A 14,439-nucleotide genomic window follows, 5' to 3' on the forward strand; every position below is an offset into this window, starting at 1 on the left:
GCTCAGTGAGCACACGGCGCACTGCGGCAAGTTCACCACATACGTCTTTGGACGTCGCATGCAGTTCCCCCCTCAGGCTCTCGGTGCTTCTCTCCATTTGGACTCTCAGGCTCTCGGTGCTACTCTCCATTTGTGCCCTTAGTGTCTCTGTACCTCTCTCCATTTCTGCCCTAAGTGTCTCAGTTGATGTTTCTATGTCTGCCTTAGTGCCCCCACATTCATCGGCATGGTCCTTGAGGAGCGTGGCCAGTTGCTGCTGTTGCACTATTAACTGGTCGAGGGACTGTTGCCTCTGCTGGGCCATGGCCATTTGCGGGGGTGTCACAGAGGGGCTGTTGTCCTCATGTTGCCCTGCCACAGGGCTTGTGGGGGATGGCCAGTCGTCTTGTGGGTGCCCCTGCGTGGTATCCTCATGTAGTACGGGATGGAACAGACAGGGGGATTGGGACAGGTCATGGATGGATCTGACTTTGACATCCCCGTCTTCTGTGTCGGAGCATGCTGCCATCAATGGGGTGTCACCTATGGTGCTGCTGCCACCGGAGGCAGTGCCTTCTGTGGCATCCGTTGGGGGGACCTGTGGTGGTGGTGTTGTGGGCATGCTGGCTGCTGAGGTGCCTGTTGATGTTCCCTCCTCTGTGCTGCCACCTGATTTGTGCTGCTGCCGTGTCTTGATGCATGCAGCTGAGGTGGAGGGTCTTTGGCCGTTGGTCTTGGCCCTCTTTGCAGGTGTGCTGGTAGGGGTGTCCTGCAGCTCGTCGTTTGGATCGGACCCTGTGGTGGAGTAAAGGAGGGCGAGCGTTATTAATGGGTCTGTGGGAATTGGAATGGCAATGTATCACATGCATTGGGGTGGTACCTGAGGGTGATTTGGGTCGGGGCCTTGGAGGTGCTTCCATTTTTGTGTGGAGTGAGGGTGCAGTTGTTTGGCAGCCTGCAGTTAGGGTGTGCCTGCTGCACGTGTAGTGCGTGTTTTAGGGGTTTTTAATTATTTATGTATTTATTGTGGGTTTTAACGTGCGCTATCAGGACGATGTGTGTGGACGTTCTCCTGGACATGTGTTTCTGTTGCACTATGGGGACACATGGTGCTTCACATGGATGGACTTTGTGGTTTTGGCATTGTTTCATTAGGCCCACCTACCTGATTCTTCGGATGTCTGCACTCCTTTCTCCATCCCTCCGACTCCCTCTATGCTCTCCATTCCGATGGTGGAGGCACAGATTTCTTCCCAGGGGGTCAGCTTGATGGGTGATTCCGACCCTCCCCCGGTGGCTGTGGCAATGTTGCAGTTGGCAGAGAGTATGCTGCGGACGCGTATCCGCAGGTCGTCCCATCGCTTACGGCATTGCTGTGGGGTGCGGGGTGCGGTCCCCACCGCACTTACCCGCTATGCCACCAGAGCCCATATGGCCTTCTTGTTTGCGAGTGCCGTCCTGGTCATTTGCGTGGAGAAGACGACGGCAGCATTCTCCTGGAGGGTCTCTGTTAGCACGGTGAGTTCCTCACGGGAGAAGTGGACCTGCCGCTTGCGGTCGCACGCTTTCTTCGCTACTTTTCCCATTTTTCTTGGTTTCGCTAGGGTGGATGACGGGTTGGGTTGTGTCTCAGGGTAGTGATTTTAGTGGTTGTGTGGTTTTAGTGGTTTTATAGGTGTACGGCGGGTTGTTTCCCGTTCCGGGCCCGTGTTTTAACTTCCGTTTCCGTATATTTCCGGTCACCGTACTTTACGGTAGGCGCACACTGCGGTGTCCGCTGTGATGGGTGGCGGTATTGCACCTAGGGCGCCGTACGGCGGCGGTGTGGGCCGTTTTGGGTTCATTTCCGCCATCGCGGACTTTGCACTTCCGCCATGCCGTGGTGCTCGTGCCCGATGGGTCGGAATGGGCCGCACTTTGCTCCTTCTTGCAATGGCGGAAACGCTATTTACGCTGTGGCGGTCCGGTCAGTCACTTTCCGCCAGGGTCGTAATGAGGGCCCTTGTCTTTTGTGAAACCATATCAGTTTATCTTCTATACTGCATTTCATTCATTCAACCTTGCATTTCCTTGAACCCTATAAAGCATTCTCTACCACATTATTCTTCTGTCCCTATTTACCAGTGTGCTACCTTATCCATTTCATGTCAACTCTTTAGTGATTATAAAGAAGTGGGCTAGTGCCAGATTCTCTGTTGTTAATCTTTATCATATCAGATTAAGTGTGATATTCAATTATTAATTTATTATAAAGTGTGATATATATATATATATTGTTTACATTCTCAAATAAACCTTTTAACTTGCAAAACAGAACTACTTCTTGGCTCAGTGGGGTCAGGGGGATTCCAAGAGAGGGGTGTTATATAGGGGTAGTCATCCAGAACGCATGAACTGGACATAAAGATATATCAATAAGGGTTTCCATTCAGTATCCCAGACTAGGCATTGACTTAGCTGTAGTGTTGAATTGAATCCTCTTACACCACCATACGTTGTGTGATGAATCCTAGGGTATTGTCACTGCTTCCATGGGGAATGCCCTTCCCATGAGGCCAGGGAGGTGATGCCACTAACCGACAGTCCCCCTGGGTTGGTACTCAGCAGAGATCTCATGGGGAGGGAAATTCTCCACCGGGCCGGTCACAATCACCTTGAGAGTTCCCGGTATTCCCCACCTTCCTATCTGTCTCCTCATTCCCTTAATACCACTCAGTACCCTGTGGTTCCCCACACTTAAATTCACTTTTGTAGAGTTGAGGAAGTTGAGTCTCAAAAATCTACTGAGACAAAGAAGAGTGATTGTCAACTCTATAAAGAGCAGCAGTTCAATACTATGATGAGGAGGAACAGTGGAGTAATGAGGACTATTGATGTGAACCAGAAGATGCAATCTAGTTGACTGCCTATTGGCCATACGGAATACGAATTAGAAGATGGACTAACTCAGGTGTCAAGCCTGCCCCGGAGGAACCGAGAGCGAAGTTGAGTGCTGCAAAGGTGGAACCGCAGGAAGAAACTGTAAGCAGGGGAAACAGTGGAGCGAATCTGCCATCCACAGAGGTGCTGCCACAAACCGGCAGCCCCACAGAAGCGAGAGAAACTGTAAGGGAGGCATGTATCATAAGCATGACACTGACACAAAAGGTGCAATTTGTAAAACCTTTATTAATGCTTCTGGGTTTGGGAAAACTCCTACTTTGCACGGAGTAAGGCTGTCCCCGTAGGCAGGATGCAGGGTCGGACTGGGATAAGAAATAGGCCCGGACATCGAAAAAAAAGTGGCTCACCCCTCACCTCAGAAAAAGTGGCCCTCAAACCATCATGTGTGTATCGCGTCAATTCAGGACTTTTCAGAAAATGATACTTATGCAGGGTAAAAGTGTTTGTTGCATGTTATGTTTTGTGTGTAAATGCTTGAGAAAAACAGTGATAGCATGCCTTTTGTTCTTTAAAAAAAAAACAACAACATCCTCATCACATAGAAGCCGAGCCACCATCTAACAAGTAATTCAGTATTTTCAAATAAAAACACTTTTAATGATAAAGTCTGATGGGGCCAAACATGTTAAATGGTGCTTTACTCATCCCTTTCACGACATTGTCTACGCCTCGAAGCCCCTTGACTTTGTGTCCAACGATACACAGGTTGATAAAGTGATATGAAATCGGTGCAATGGGATGGTCAGTCATCATTGCACACATACAAATAGTATCCCAGCAGATGGGTGCATTAAAAAGGTCTTACCCAATTTATGGCCGGTACAGCCTAGAACAACCCCATGCGGTGCTCACATTTAAAATGACACCTTGACTGCTGTATGGTGCTGAAATGTGGGCATTTAAATGATCCAAAGCTATTCATGCTCTGGAGAGTAAGTGCTGGAAGTTACTATTAAACATGCACAGGTTACTTCCAACAGATACTTCCATTTTACTTCAAAATGTTTAATTCCGCTCCTGTAGCATTAATATTGATTTTAAAGAGATATTAGGGCGAGAGAATGTGTTGAACATTGACTCAGGTCATTGGCAATTATATTTATGTTATAAAGTGCATTTTATTACACGGATAGTTTTTTTTTAATGCTCTGTCTTCTGCAACGCTGCCAAATGATTGCAGACATTTAAAGCATGCATATAAAATTAGGGGAACACCTAGGGAAGACATCTCAGGGGCAACGCAGCTTGTCTTGGAATCAAGACAAAGCGGCACAACACAGGTTCGAATCCCGATCCGCGCTTAGAAACCACTCGCTGGTATTAAACGCGTTATAAATGAATAGTTTTACAAAGGTAGCGGGCGCCCCTCTCTCGCAAGAACAGACATGATAACCTGTTCAGTGGTTATTAACCACTTGAGAGTTCGCAGCCACTGCTTTTACTCACTGTGCCTTTCACAGATGGGAAATATCCATTTGCATATCAGTCTTTGTCCTGCCCAGGGGCAGTCCAGCACCGAAATACAATGGCAATTCCAATCTGAACGAGAGTACCACCAGCAACCCCATACACGTGTTTCACCCTTGTTGGGGATCATCAGTGAGGTGAAGCTGATGCCTCTCTAAGCACAGTGTGTTCAGGTTGGAATTGCCATTGCATTTCGGTGCTGGACTGCCCCTGGGCAGGACAAAGACTGATATGCAAATGGATATTTCCCATCTGTGAAAGGCACAGTGAGTAAAAGCAGTGGCTGCGAACTCTCAAGTGGTTAATAACCACTGAACAGGTTATCAGGCCTTGTTCTGTCGAGAGAGGGGCGCCCGCTACCTTTGCAAACTAAATTTCAAGGAACCTGGGATTGGTAACCCTAGGTCTCCTGGGGGCAACCAGACGTGGTCTCCCTCTCACTGTGCTTAGAGAGGCATCAGCTTCACCTCACTGATGATCCCCAACAAGGGTGAAACACGTGTATGGGGTTGCTGGTGGTACTCTCAATAGTTCAGGTTGGAATTGCCATTGCATTTCGGTGCTGGACTGCCCCTGGGCAGGACAAAGACTGATATGCAAATGGATATTTCCCATCTGTGAAAAGCACAGTGAGTAAAAGCAGTGGCTGCGAACTCTCAAGTGGTTAATAACCACTGAACAGGTTATCAGGCCTTGTTCTGTCGAGAGAGGGGCGCCCGCTACCTTTGCAAACTAAATTTCAAGGAACCTGGGATTGGTAACCCTAGGTCTCCTGGGGGCAACCAGACAGTGGTCTCCCTCTCACTGTGCTTAGAGAGGCATCAGCTTCACCTCACTGATGATCCCCAACAAGGGTGAAACACGTGTATGGGGTTGCTGGTGGTACTCTCGTTCAGGTTGGAATTGCCATTGCATTTCGGTGCTGGACTGCCCCTGGGCAGGACAAAGACTGATATGCAAATGGATATTTCCCATCTGTGAAAAGCACAGTGAGTAAAAGCAGTGGCTGCGAACTCTCAAGTGGTTAATAACCACTGAACAGGTTATCAGGCCTTGTTCTGTCGAGAGAGGGGCGCCCGCTACCTTTGCAAACTAAATTTCAAGGAACCTGGGATTGGTAACCCTAGGTCTCCTGGGGGCAACCAGACGTGGTCTCCCTCTCACTGTGCTTAGAGAGGCATCAGCTTCACCTCACTGATGATCCCCAACAAGGGTGAAACACGTGTATGGGGTTGCTGGTGGTACTCTCGTTCAGGTTGGAATTGCCATTGCATTTCGGTGCTGGACTGCCCCTGGGCAGGACAAAGACTGATATGCAAATTGATATTTCCCATCTGTGAAAAGCACAGTGAGTAAAAGCAGTGGCTGCGAACTCTCAAGTGGTTAATAACCACTGAACAGGTTATCAGGCCTTGTTCTGTCGAGAGAGGGGCGCCCGCTACCTTTGCAAACTAAATTTCAAGGAACCTGGGATTGGTAACCCTAGGTCTCCTGGGGGCAACCAGACGTGGTCTCCCTCTCACTGTGCTTAGAGAGGCATCAGCTTCACCTCACTGATGATCCCCAACAAGGGTGAAACACGTGTATGGGGTTGCTGGTGGTACTCTCGTTCAGGTTGGAATTGCCATTGCATTTCGGTGCTGGACTGCCCCTGGGCAGGACAAAGACTGATATGCAAATGGATATTTCCCATCTGTCAAAAGCACAGTGAGTAAAAGCAGTGGCTGCGAACTCTCAAGTGGTTAATAACCACTGAACAGGTTATCAGGCCTTGTTCTGTCGAGAGAGGGGCGCCCGCTACCTTTGCAAACTAAATTTCAAGGAACCTGGGATTGGTAACCCTAGGTCTCCTGGGGGCAACCAGACGTGGTCTCCCTCTCACTGTGCTTAGAGAGGCATCAGCTTCACCTCACTGATGATGCCCAACAAGGGTGAAACACGTGTATGGGGTTGCTGGTGGTACTCTCGTTCAGGTTGGAATTGCCATTGCATTTCGGTGCTGGACTGCCCCTGGACAGGACAAAGACTGATATGCAAATGGATATTTCCCATCTGTGAAAAGCACAGTGAGTAAAAGCAGTGGCTGCGAACTCTCAAGTGGTTAATAACCACTGAACAGGTTATCAGGCCTTGTTCTGTCGAGAGAGGGGCGCCCGCTACCTTTGCAAACTAAATTTCAAGGAACCTGGGATTGGTAACCCTAGGTCTCCTGGGGGCAACCAGACGTGGTCTCCCTCTCACTGTGCTTAGAGAGGCATCAGCTTCACCTCACTGATGATCCCCAACAAGGGTGAAAAACGTGTATGGGGTTGCTGGTGGTACTCTCGTTCAGGTTGGAATTGCCATTGCATTTCGGTGCTGGACTGCCCCTGGGCAGGACAAAGACTGATATGCAAATGGATATTTCCCATCTGTGAAAAGCACAGTGAGTAAAAGCAGTGGCTGCGAACTCTCAAGTGGTTAATAACCACTGAACAGGTTATCAGGCCTTGTTCTGTCGAGAGAGGGGCGCCCGCTACCTTTGCAAACTAAATTTCAAGGAACCTGGGATTGGTAACCCTAGGTCTCCTGGGGGCAACCAGACGTGGTCTCCCTCTCACTGTGCTTAGAGAGACATCAGCTTCACCTCCGAGATGATCCCCAACAAGGGTGAAACACGTGTATGGGGTTGCTGGTGGTACTCTCGTTCAGGTTGGAATTGCCATTGCATTTCGGTGCTGGACTGCCCCTGGGCAGGACAAAGACTGATATGCAAATGGATATTTCCCATCTGTGAAAAGCACAGTGAGTAAAAGCAGTTGCTGCGAACTCGCAAGTGGTTAATAACCACTGAACAGGTTATCAGGCCTTGTTCTGTCGAGAGAGGGGCGCCCGCTACCTTTGCAAGCGTTATAAATGAACATTAAATAAATAAATCGACTGCAAAAGCCTTTTATGTGCCATAGGTATTGAACCGTCTGGCATCAATGTTAAGCAATTCTTATGCTGTGAAGTCAAGATGAAAGACAATCTGCGCTCTAAAGTATTATCTTTCTCAGGAACACGTTTCATGCGATGGGGGGGTGGGGGGCTCGGGGTGGGTTGTGTGACACTTAACGCTTTCAAAGTGGACACTGTAGGGGAAATTAGTTTGACCAACCACCGCAAGTGCCCTACCAGGTTTGCCACCTGACCTACTCTGCAACTTCCAAGAAGTTTGTCATTATTTGTGCACATGCTGTAATAAAAATGAAACAACGCACGAACGCCAATTGTCTATCGATCCTAAATATTCCCGCACGTGGAAGTCCTTGCAACTTTTTAAACTAGAAGCTGATGCCAGCCACGCTGAAGATGGCAGCACGATCTTCATTGTGGCAACCAGCGGGGGGAGCAAATATAGCTCATGCATAAGCATATTATGCTAATGGGGGGTAGCCAAGATACAGGAGACCTCTGCCTTTTTACGTAGCCAGCGATGTCCCCAGTGCTTCATATCCCTTCTGCGATGGACAGGATTTCTAGACAGGGCCTTAAAGAAATCCTTAGAAATGCCTAGCTGAAGGTTTGTGAAACAAGGAGTCCGATAATGTGGCCGTGCTATGAGGCTTCTGGTCTTAACATCAAGGCTTTAAGTGGGCCGGTGCAGCGAATGTATCGCGCTACTTAAAATTAAAAGCTAAGAGCTGGTGAGAATACAATCAATCGGTCGAGCAAGACGGACCTTTAGGAGTTGTGTAGCGCCAAGAGGACGAGCAGGGCAGGGGGAGGACCCATGGTGCTTCCTTCAAGGAGCCAGGCTTCGCTTTAGAGTTTGCGAGAGAAGCTGCCCGCTTGGCAATCTGACACACTTTAGGTCCATGGTGCATGGCATGGGCAATAGATTTAATTTTACAGAGAGTGGCATGAAAACTACCTATGTTCGCCATGGAGCAAGAGAGGGCATATAGGAGAACACTCAGGGGACCAGCCCGACCTGGACACGGGGCATGGCCATTATTCTCATCCCCCTGAGCTCTGGTGTTTGCCTGCCTTCCTGGGGCCAATTCCCTTGAATCGTGCGAGCACTGGGGAGGTGAAGGTCCACTGCTCCAGCAAATACGTTTACACTGTACCCTACACACAGAATGGGAATTGTATATAAATAACACTCTATGACAAGACTAGGAGGTGAGCATTATGCTTCAACTTCTTAAATTTACCACTCTTCAGCAGTTTCAACAAACTCAAAACTATAACAAAAACACTGAAAAATCGTCTGGACAGACTTTTCTCCCTTTTGAACTACAATCCCCATAGTCTCTGCAGTCCATCTCCTTACATTCTCAGCTATGACCACTTCCTGTCCCTGAGCTCCTCCTCTTCTTTTACTGCTCTTCAAGCAGATAAGTACTGTTTTATGCACCTCCCTATTGTAATGTGATCTTAAAGCACAGCACTGCGTAGGGGTAGAGAGTGTGTTTGGATCTGGGATGTTTGACTCAGGTTAAATGCTATAGTTCTATGTAGGCGTTATTTTAGAACGCATTACGTAGAGTTGCTAAGCGGTGTTCGGAGACCGCGTTCGTATTAATATCGCGGGACGTTTCGCTTTCTTTAGCGCTTTTCCTTTACGGTCACCTTTTCGGCGGGGACCTCTCACGGCGCGGCCACCCCATGCCATATGACCAGCACTCTAGGGGTGGCGGGCCGACGCCGTGAGAGGCTACAGCGACTCGAGGAGTCGCACCGGCAGAGAGCCCCCGGCACCTCCGGGTATTCGGAGGAGCCGGCGGATTAGAGCGGGCAGTGCCGCGCGGCACCTGAGGCATCCCCCTAGCTCGTGGAGGCGGAGGCTGTCGCTCGCAAGCATAGTAGGAGCCCCGGCCCCCTCCGTTGGGAAGGAGGGGCCTCATACCAGCACGCTTCTGCGTCGCATGTTTCACAGCGACGCGGATCGGAGCAAAGAGAGATTGAAGCCGGGCCCGGCGGTAACTTTACATAAGCTACGAACGTAGCGAATTCGGGCACGTTCACCCAATATCGCATTAGCGGACCACTCTACAACTCACGCCGCCCGGAGAGCTAAGCAGCAGCACGCGAAGTGCAGTAAAAACCACCGAAGACAGGAGCAGAGTCCCTGTTTCTTCCCTGTTACACGGTGCCCAGATCAGAGGGGCCCATTACAGACACGCCTATAAGAGTACGGTGCAGCCACTACAATAAAAAAAAATAAAAAAAATAAGAGAAAAAAAAACAATTTTTTTTTACAAAGGAACGAAAAGGGGAGGAATACTGCCTCTGTTCCATCAGTAGCATCTACAGTGAAAGGGGCGTGCTGAGACACCTGTACAGGTATTTGAGGCACACAGCACTCGCTCAGGATGTCAGAATTTGAGTGGAGTGAAGAAGAGCAGCATTCAGATCTAGCTGCCAGCTTCAAAGAAGTGCTGGGTAACTCACTGATAGATGCAGTGGCGCTAGGGGTTAAACCCCTGCAAGACAGGCTGGAGTCCTTGGAGGCGATGCTACAGCAGCCGGTAGAAAGCACCAGACAGACTGATCGCACGCCCACAGAACCCTCAGAGACATGGTCATTGGGGAGTACCAAGGCCCGTAAGAGGAAGACTCTTCTTGACCCCCGGGGCCCTTTGGAAGGGGTGAAAGAGAAGGCCCTGGAGGTCGTCAATGCCTTTGCAAAGCTCCAGGAAGCATATTTGCGGCGCCAGACAGTGCCAGACCTCACAACCCCCACTCCAGGGGAAGAATATGAAGGAGAGAATAACCCAGGCTCGGAAGGGGAGCCGGAGGACGGAGAACTTCCCTCTCAAGATGAGGAGAAATTGAGAGAAGAGGAGGAATGCAAACCCAGCGGAGTTAAGAAACTCCACAATGAGAAACACCTCGAAGAAGAGGAGGAAGGTATGTTTGATCCGGACAGCATCCGGAACCCGAGATCCTCTGACTGGCAGCCCTCGCCAAGAGTGGCCCAGTATATGACCAAAAGGTTAAGAAAAGCACTGGACAAGGAGGTCCGCCAGAGACTTTGAGCGGAATGCCCGAGACCAGACCTGCCAGGGAAAGTGGCAGAGACCCCGGAGTTAGACCCCAAAATGCTGACTTTCGTTTCGAAGACAAGCAAAGACCCCCATAAGGGTATTGATAGATCTTGGAGGAGTTGCCAGGAGAAAGTGCTCGATCTGGCCGGCCCACTCGCAAAGATCATGGATCTGGCGGAGAGAGCCAGAGACACGGGGGAACAGGTGGTCCCCGACGCCCTAGCGGGCTGGGAGCAGAGGGCAGTATGCCTGTTAGGCAATGCAAACTGCGCCATCGCTTCGGAACGCCGGAGAGGTCCATTGTTGAAAATAGACGAGAAGCTTAGTGATTTAACATCATACGAGGCCAGTGAGGCGGCCCAGGGACTCCTCTTCGGAGAGACTTTCGGCAAGGAGATGGGTTGCTTTGTGGGCGCCTACACGTCTTTGGAGAAAGCTTAGGCTTCCATCCAGAAGATTTTTCCCAACCAAGTTTTTGGAGGGACCAGTCGCTACAGGGGCCGCTCGACTGGTCGCAACCGAGGTGGAAGAAGGTCCCAAAATCCCAGAGCCCAATACTGGGAGAACAGGCAGCGGGACTCCTTCTTCCCATCCAGAGGACGCTTCCCAAGAGGTTGCAGGGGAAGAGGATCAGGCCGGGGACAAGGATTCCCGCAAGGTGAGAGCAGCGCATTATCCCCCAGTAGGGGGGAGAACTGGCATGTTCTTGAGAAATTGGTGCAAGCTTTCCAGCGACGCCTGGGTGTTACAGACGATTGGGGGTATGCTCCTAGAGTTCGTACAACCGCCCGTGCAAGGGCACAGGCCTCACCAGCAGCGACTAGGGCGCATAGAGCAGAAGCTTCTAGACCAGGAACTAGGTCTTCTAGCAGCAAAGAACGCCATAGAAAGGTGCCCGAGAGCTCCCATATTTATAAGCAATATGTTTCTGGTGCACAGAAAGGAGAAAATGCGGCCAGTTATAAACTTAAAGGAGCTGAACGGTTGGATAATCTACTGACATTTCAAGATGGAAGGCATCCATCAGCTCCGGGACTCGCTCAGGGAAAAGGATTGGCTGACGAGATTGGATCTGAAGGATGCCTACCTGACGATCCCAGTAGCAGAAGAATTCAGGACTTTCCTAGCTTTTTGCTGGAAAGGACAGCTTTGGCAATTCAAGAGCATGCCCTTCGGGCTTGACTCAGTGCTTTGGGCCTTTACCAAGGTGATGAAGCCAGTAGCAGCGGCGATAAGAGAGAAAGGGATAAGATTGATCATCTACCTAGACGACTTGCTGCTTCTAGCCGAGGATCGAGAGTCACTCAGGTACCAGACAAAATGGGTCCAGGACCTGCTGGTTTCTCTAGGATTTCTAGTGAACATAGAGAAATTGGACACCGAGCCAGCGCAAAGACTGGACTTTCTGGGTTTCGTCCTAGACACCAGGAAAGTGACGCTCGAGCTTCCAGCCCGGAAGATTTGCGATATCAAGAGGGAATTAAGAGGGTGCCTCCAGCGAGAGGTAGTATCCCTCCGGACGTTAGCATGGATCGTAGGACTGCTCGAGGCCTCTATCCAAGCCATATTTCCGGGGCCATTGCATTATCGAGCGCTGCAGAAATGGAAAATAAAGCATCTGCAGCAAGGCCTGAGGTACCACCAGTTAGTGCCGCTGGATCTAGAATCTAAGACAGAACTAGAATGGTGGTTGAAGAATATGGACGCCTGGAATGGACGTGCCATTTTCGGAGACAGACCAGATCTGATTATAGAATCCGACGCCAGTCGTTTGGGCTGGGGCGCTCGGTGCTGAGACCTGCAGACAGGGGGAAAATGGAGCGAGGAGGAGCTCCAGTTACACATAAATTGCCTGGAACTGCTGGCAGGATCCTTCGCGATCAGAGCCTTCACAAAGGGAAGAATGAGATCATGCGTCCTCTTAAAGATGGACAACATATCGGCAGTATGATATATAAATCACCTAGGCGGTACCAGACCCAGAATGCTAGCAGAGCTGGCAAAGGACTTTTGGCATCTCTGCCTGGAGTCAAAGATGTCGGTCACAGCGGAGTACCTTCCCGGAACGCAGAACATAATAGCGGACTGGAACTCTCGCTACCTCACGGATTCCAGCGATTGGAGGCTGGATCCAGCAGTGTTTCAGAGGATGACAGAGAGATGGGGGCCAGTACACATAGACCTGTTCACTTCCCGGTTGAACGCCCAGACAGCAGAATATTTCAGCTGGAGGCTGGACCCGGGAGCTCGAGGGACAGATGCGTTCTTGCAAGAGTGGAGCGGAGGTCCGCACTAAGCGTTTCCCCCATTCATGATGCTGAGCAGAGTTCTAGCGAAGTGTTGGAGGGAGACAGCGGAGCTGCTATTAGTAGCACCATGCTGGAAGTCACAAGTATGGTTCCTGACGCTTATGGAGCTAGCAGTGGACTACCCGAGACTTCTCCCAGAAGGAGAGCACCTGCTCACGGACCCAGCTGGGTCGTATCACCCTCTGAGAGTGAAGGGGACACTCCCGCTCATTGCGTGCAGGATATCAGGAGACGCTGGGCGTTGCCAGGCATTTCGGCTCAGGCTGTGCAGCTTATCGCTGAATCCTGGGCCCCGTCCACAAGAAGGAGCTACGATGTGGCTTGGGCCAAGTGGACTAGCAGGTGCAGAGGGAGAGGTGTTCATCCCATTTCTGCACCTGTAGTGATGATCTTGAATTTTTTAGCTCAATTACTACAAGGTGGGAAAGTGTTCTGCACCATAGGAGTGTACATGTCGGCCATATCCGCGGGGCATCTCCCTATCGAGGGCATACCAGCAGGAGAACACCCAGCAGTTGTTCGGCTGATTAAGGGGGCAAAATTTGCAGTACCCCCAGAGCCTCGATACAAGACAGTCTGGGACGTGCTGGCAGTTCTTAAGTTATTGGAGAGCTGGCCAGGGAACAGATATCTATCACTGAAGCAGCTATCAGGAAAGTTAGCGATGCTATTGTGTCTAGTTTCTTGCAAGCGCGTATCAGACGTGAGGGCCCTAGACGTGGATAGGAAGTCATTCGGGCCAGAGGGAGTGTCGTTCTCAATAGTGAGGAGGACTAAGACGGGGACATCCTGAGTCCACTACCCATATTTCCCAAGTAGACCTAAGTGGTGTACAGCAAGCTGCATAAAAGAATACGAGAGCACGACGGTGGAACATAGAGCAGCGAATGTTAAGCAATTGCTTATTGCGCGAAGGAAGCCTTACAAAGGCGTATCCACACCGACTATCGCCAGATGGGTCAGAGAGATTATGCATTCAGCAGGAAAAGATGTGGGGAAGTAGGGAGCACATTCAGTGCGCAGAGCTATGGCATCTAAGGCTTTTAAGACAGGAGTGTCGCTTAGAGATATTATGCTAACCGCAGATTGGTCGAATGATCGAACTTTTAAGGAGTTTTATTTCAAGCCGACCGAGAGTTTAGCAGTTACAGTGTTGGGAAGCTTTGAACAAGCATAATGCTCGCCTCCAGTCTTGTCATAGAATGTAGATTACCCCTGCTATCTGCGCAGGGAGTATTAATTCTATTAAAGACTAGGAGGCGAGCATTAAATTCCCACCCGAATTATGTATTGAGCATGATATTGGATATCTGTATGTGATAATATTATGATGTGATCGGCAATACATGGACACCACCCTAATTTTCTGATTTCCTTATTCCTAGGAGAGGAGCAGAAGAACATTTGAAGTAGGAGACTAGAGGAGGTAGCCGCCAGAGTCGAGGAAGTTCGACATTCGTTTGGAGTGGTTCGAGTCGTTGCCAGTTGCAGGACTTAGTGTGGAGTTTTCAGTAAGACTTTCAGAGTGAGTAAATGAGAGGAGGAGCTCAGGGACAGGAAGTGGTCATAGCTGAGCATGGAAGGAGATGGACTACAGAGACTATGGGGATTGTAGTTTGAAAGGGAGAAAAGTCTGTTCAGATGATTTTTCAGTGTTTTTGTTATAGTTTTGAGTTTATTGAAACTGCTGAAGAGTGGTAAATTAAAGAAGCCGAAGCATAATG

This window comes from Ambystoma mexicanum, chromosome 10 (genome assembly GCF_040938575.1).
Source record: "Ambystoma mexicanum isolate Mex_15411 chromosome 10, UKY_AmexF1_1, whole genome shotgun sequence".
NCBI classification, from domain to species: Eukaryota; Metazoa; Chordata; class Amphibia; order Caudata; family Ambystomatidae; genus Ambystoma; species Ambystoma mexicanum.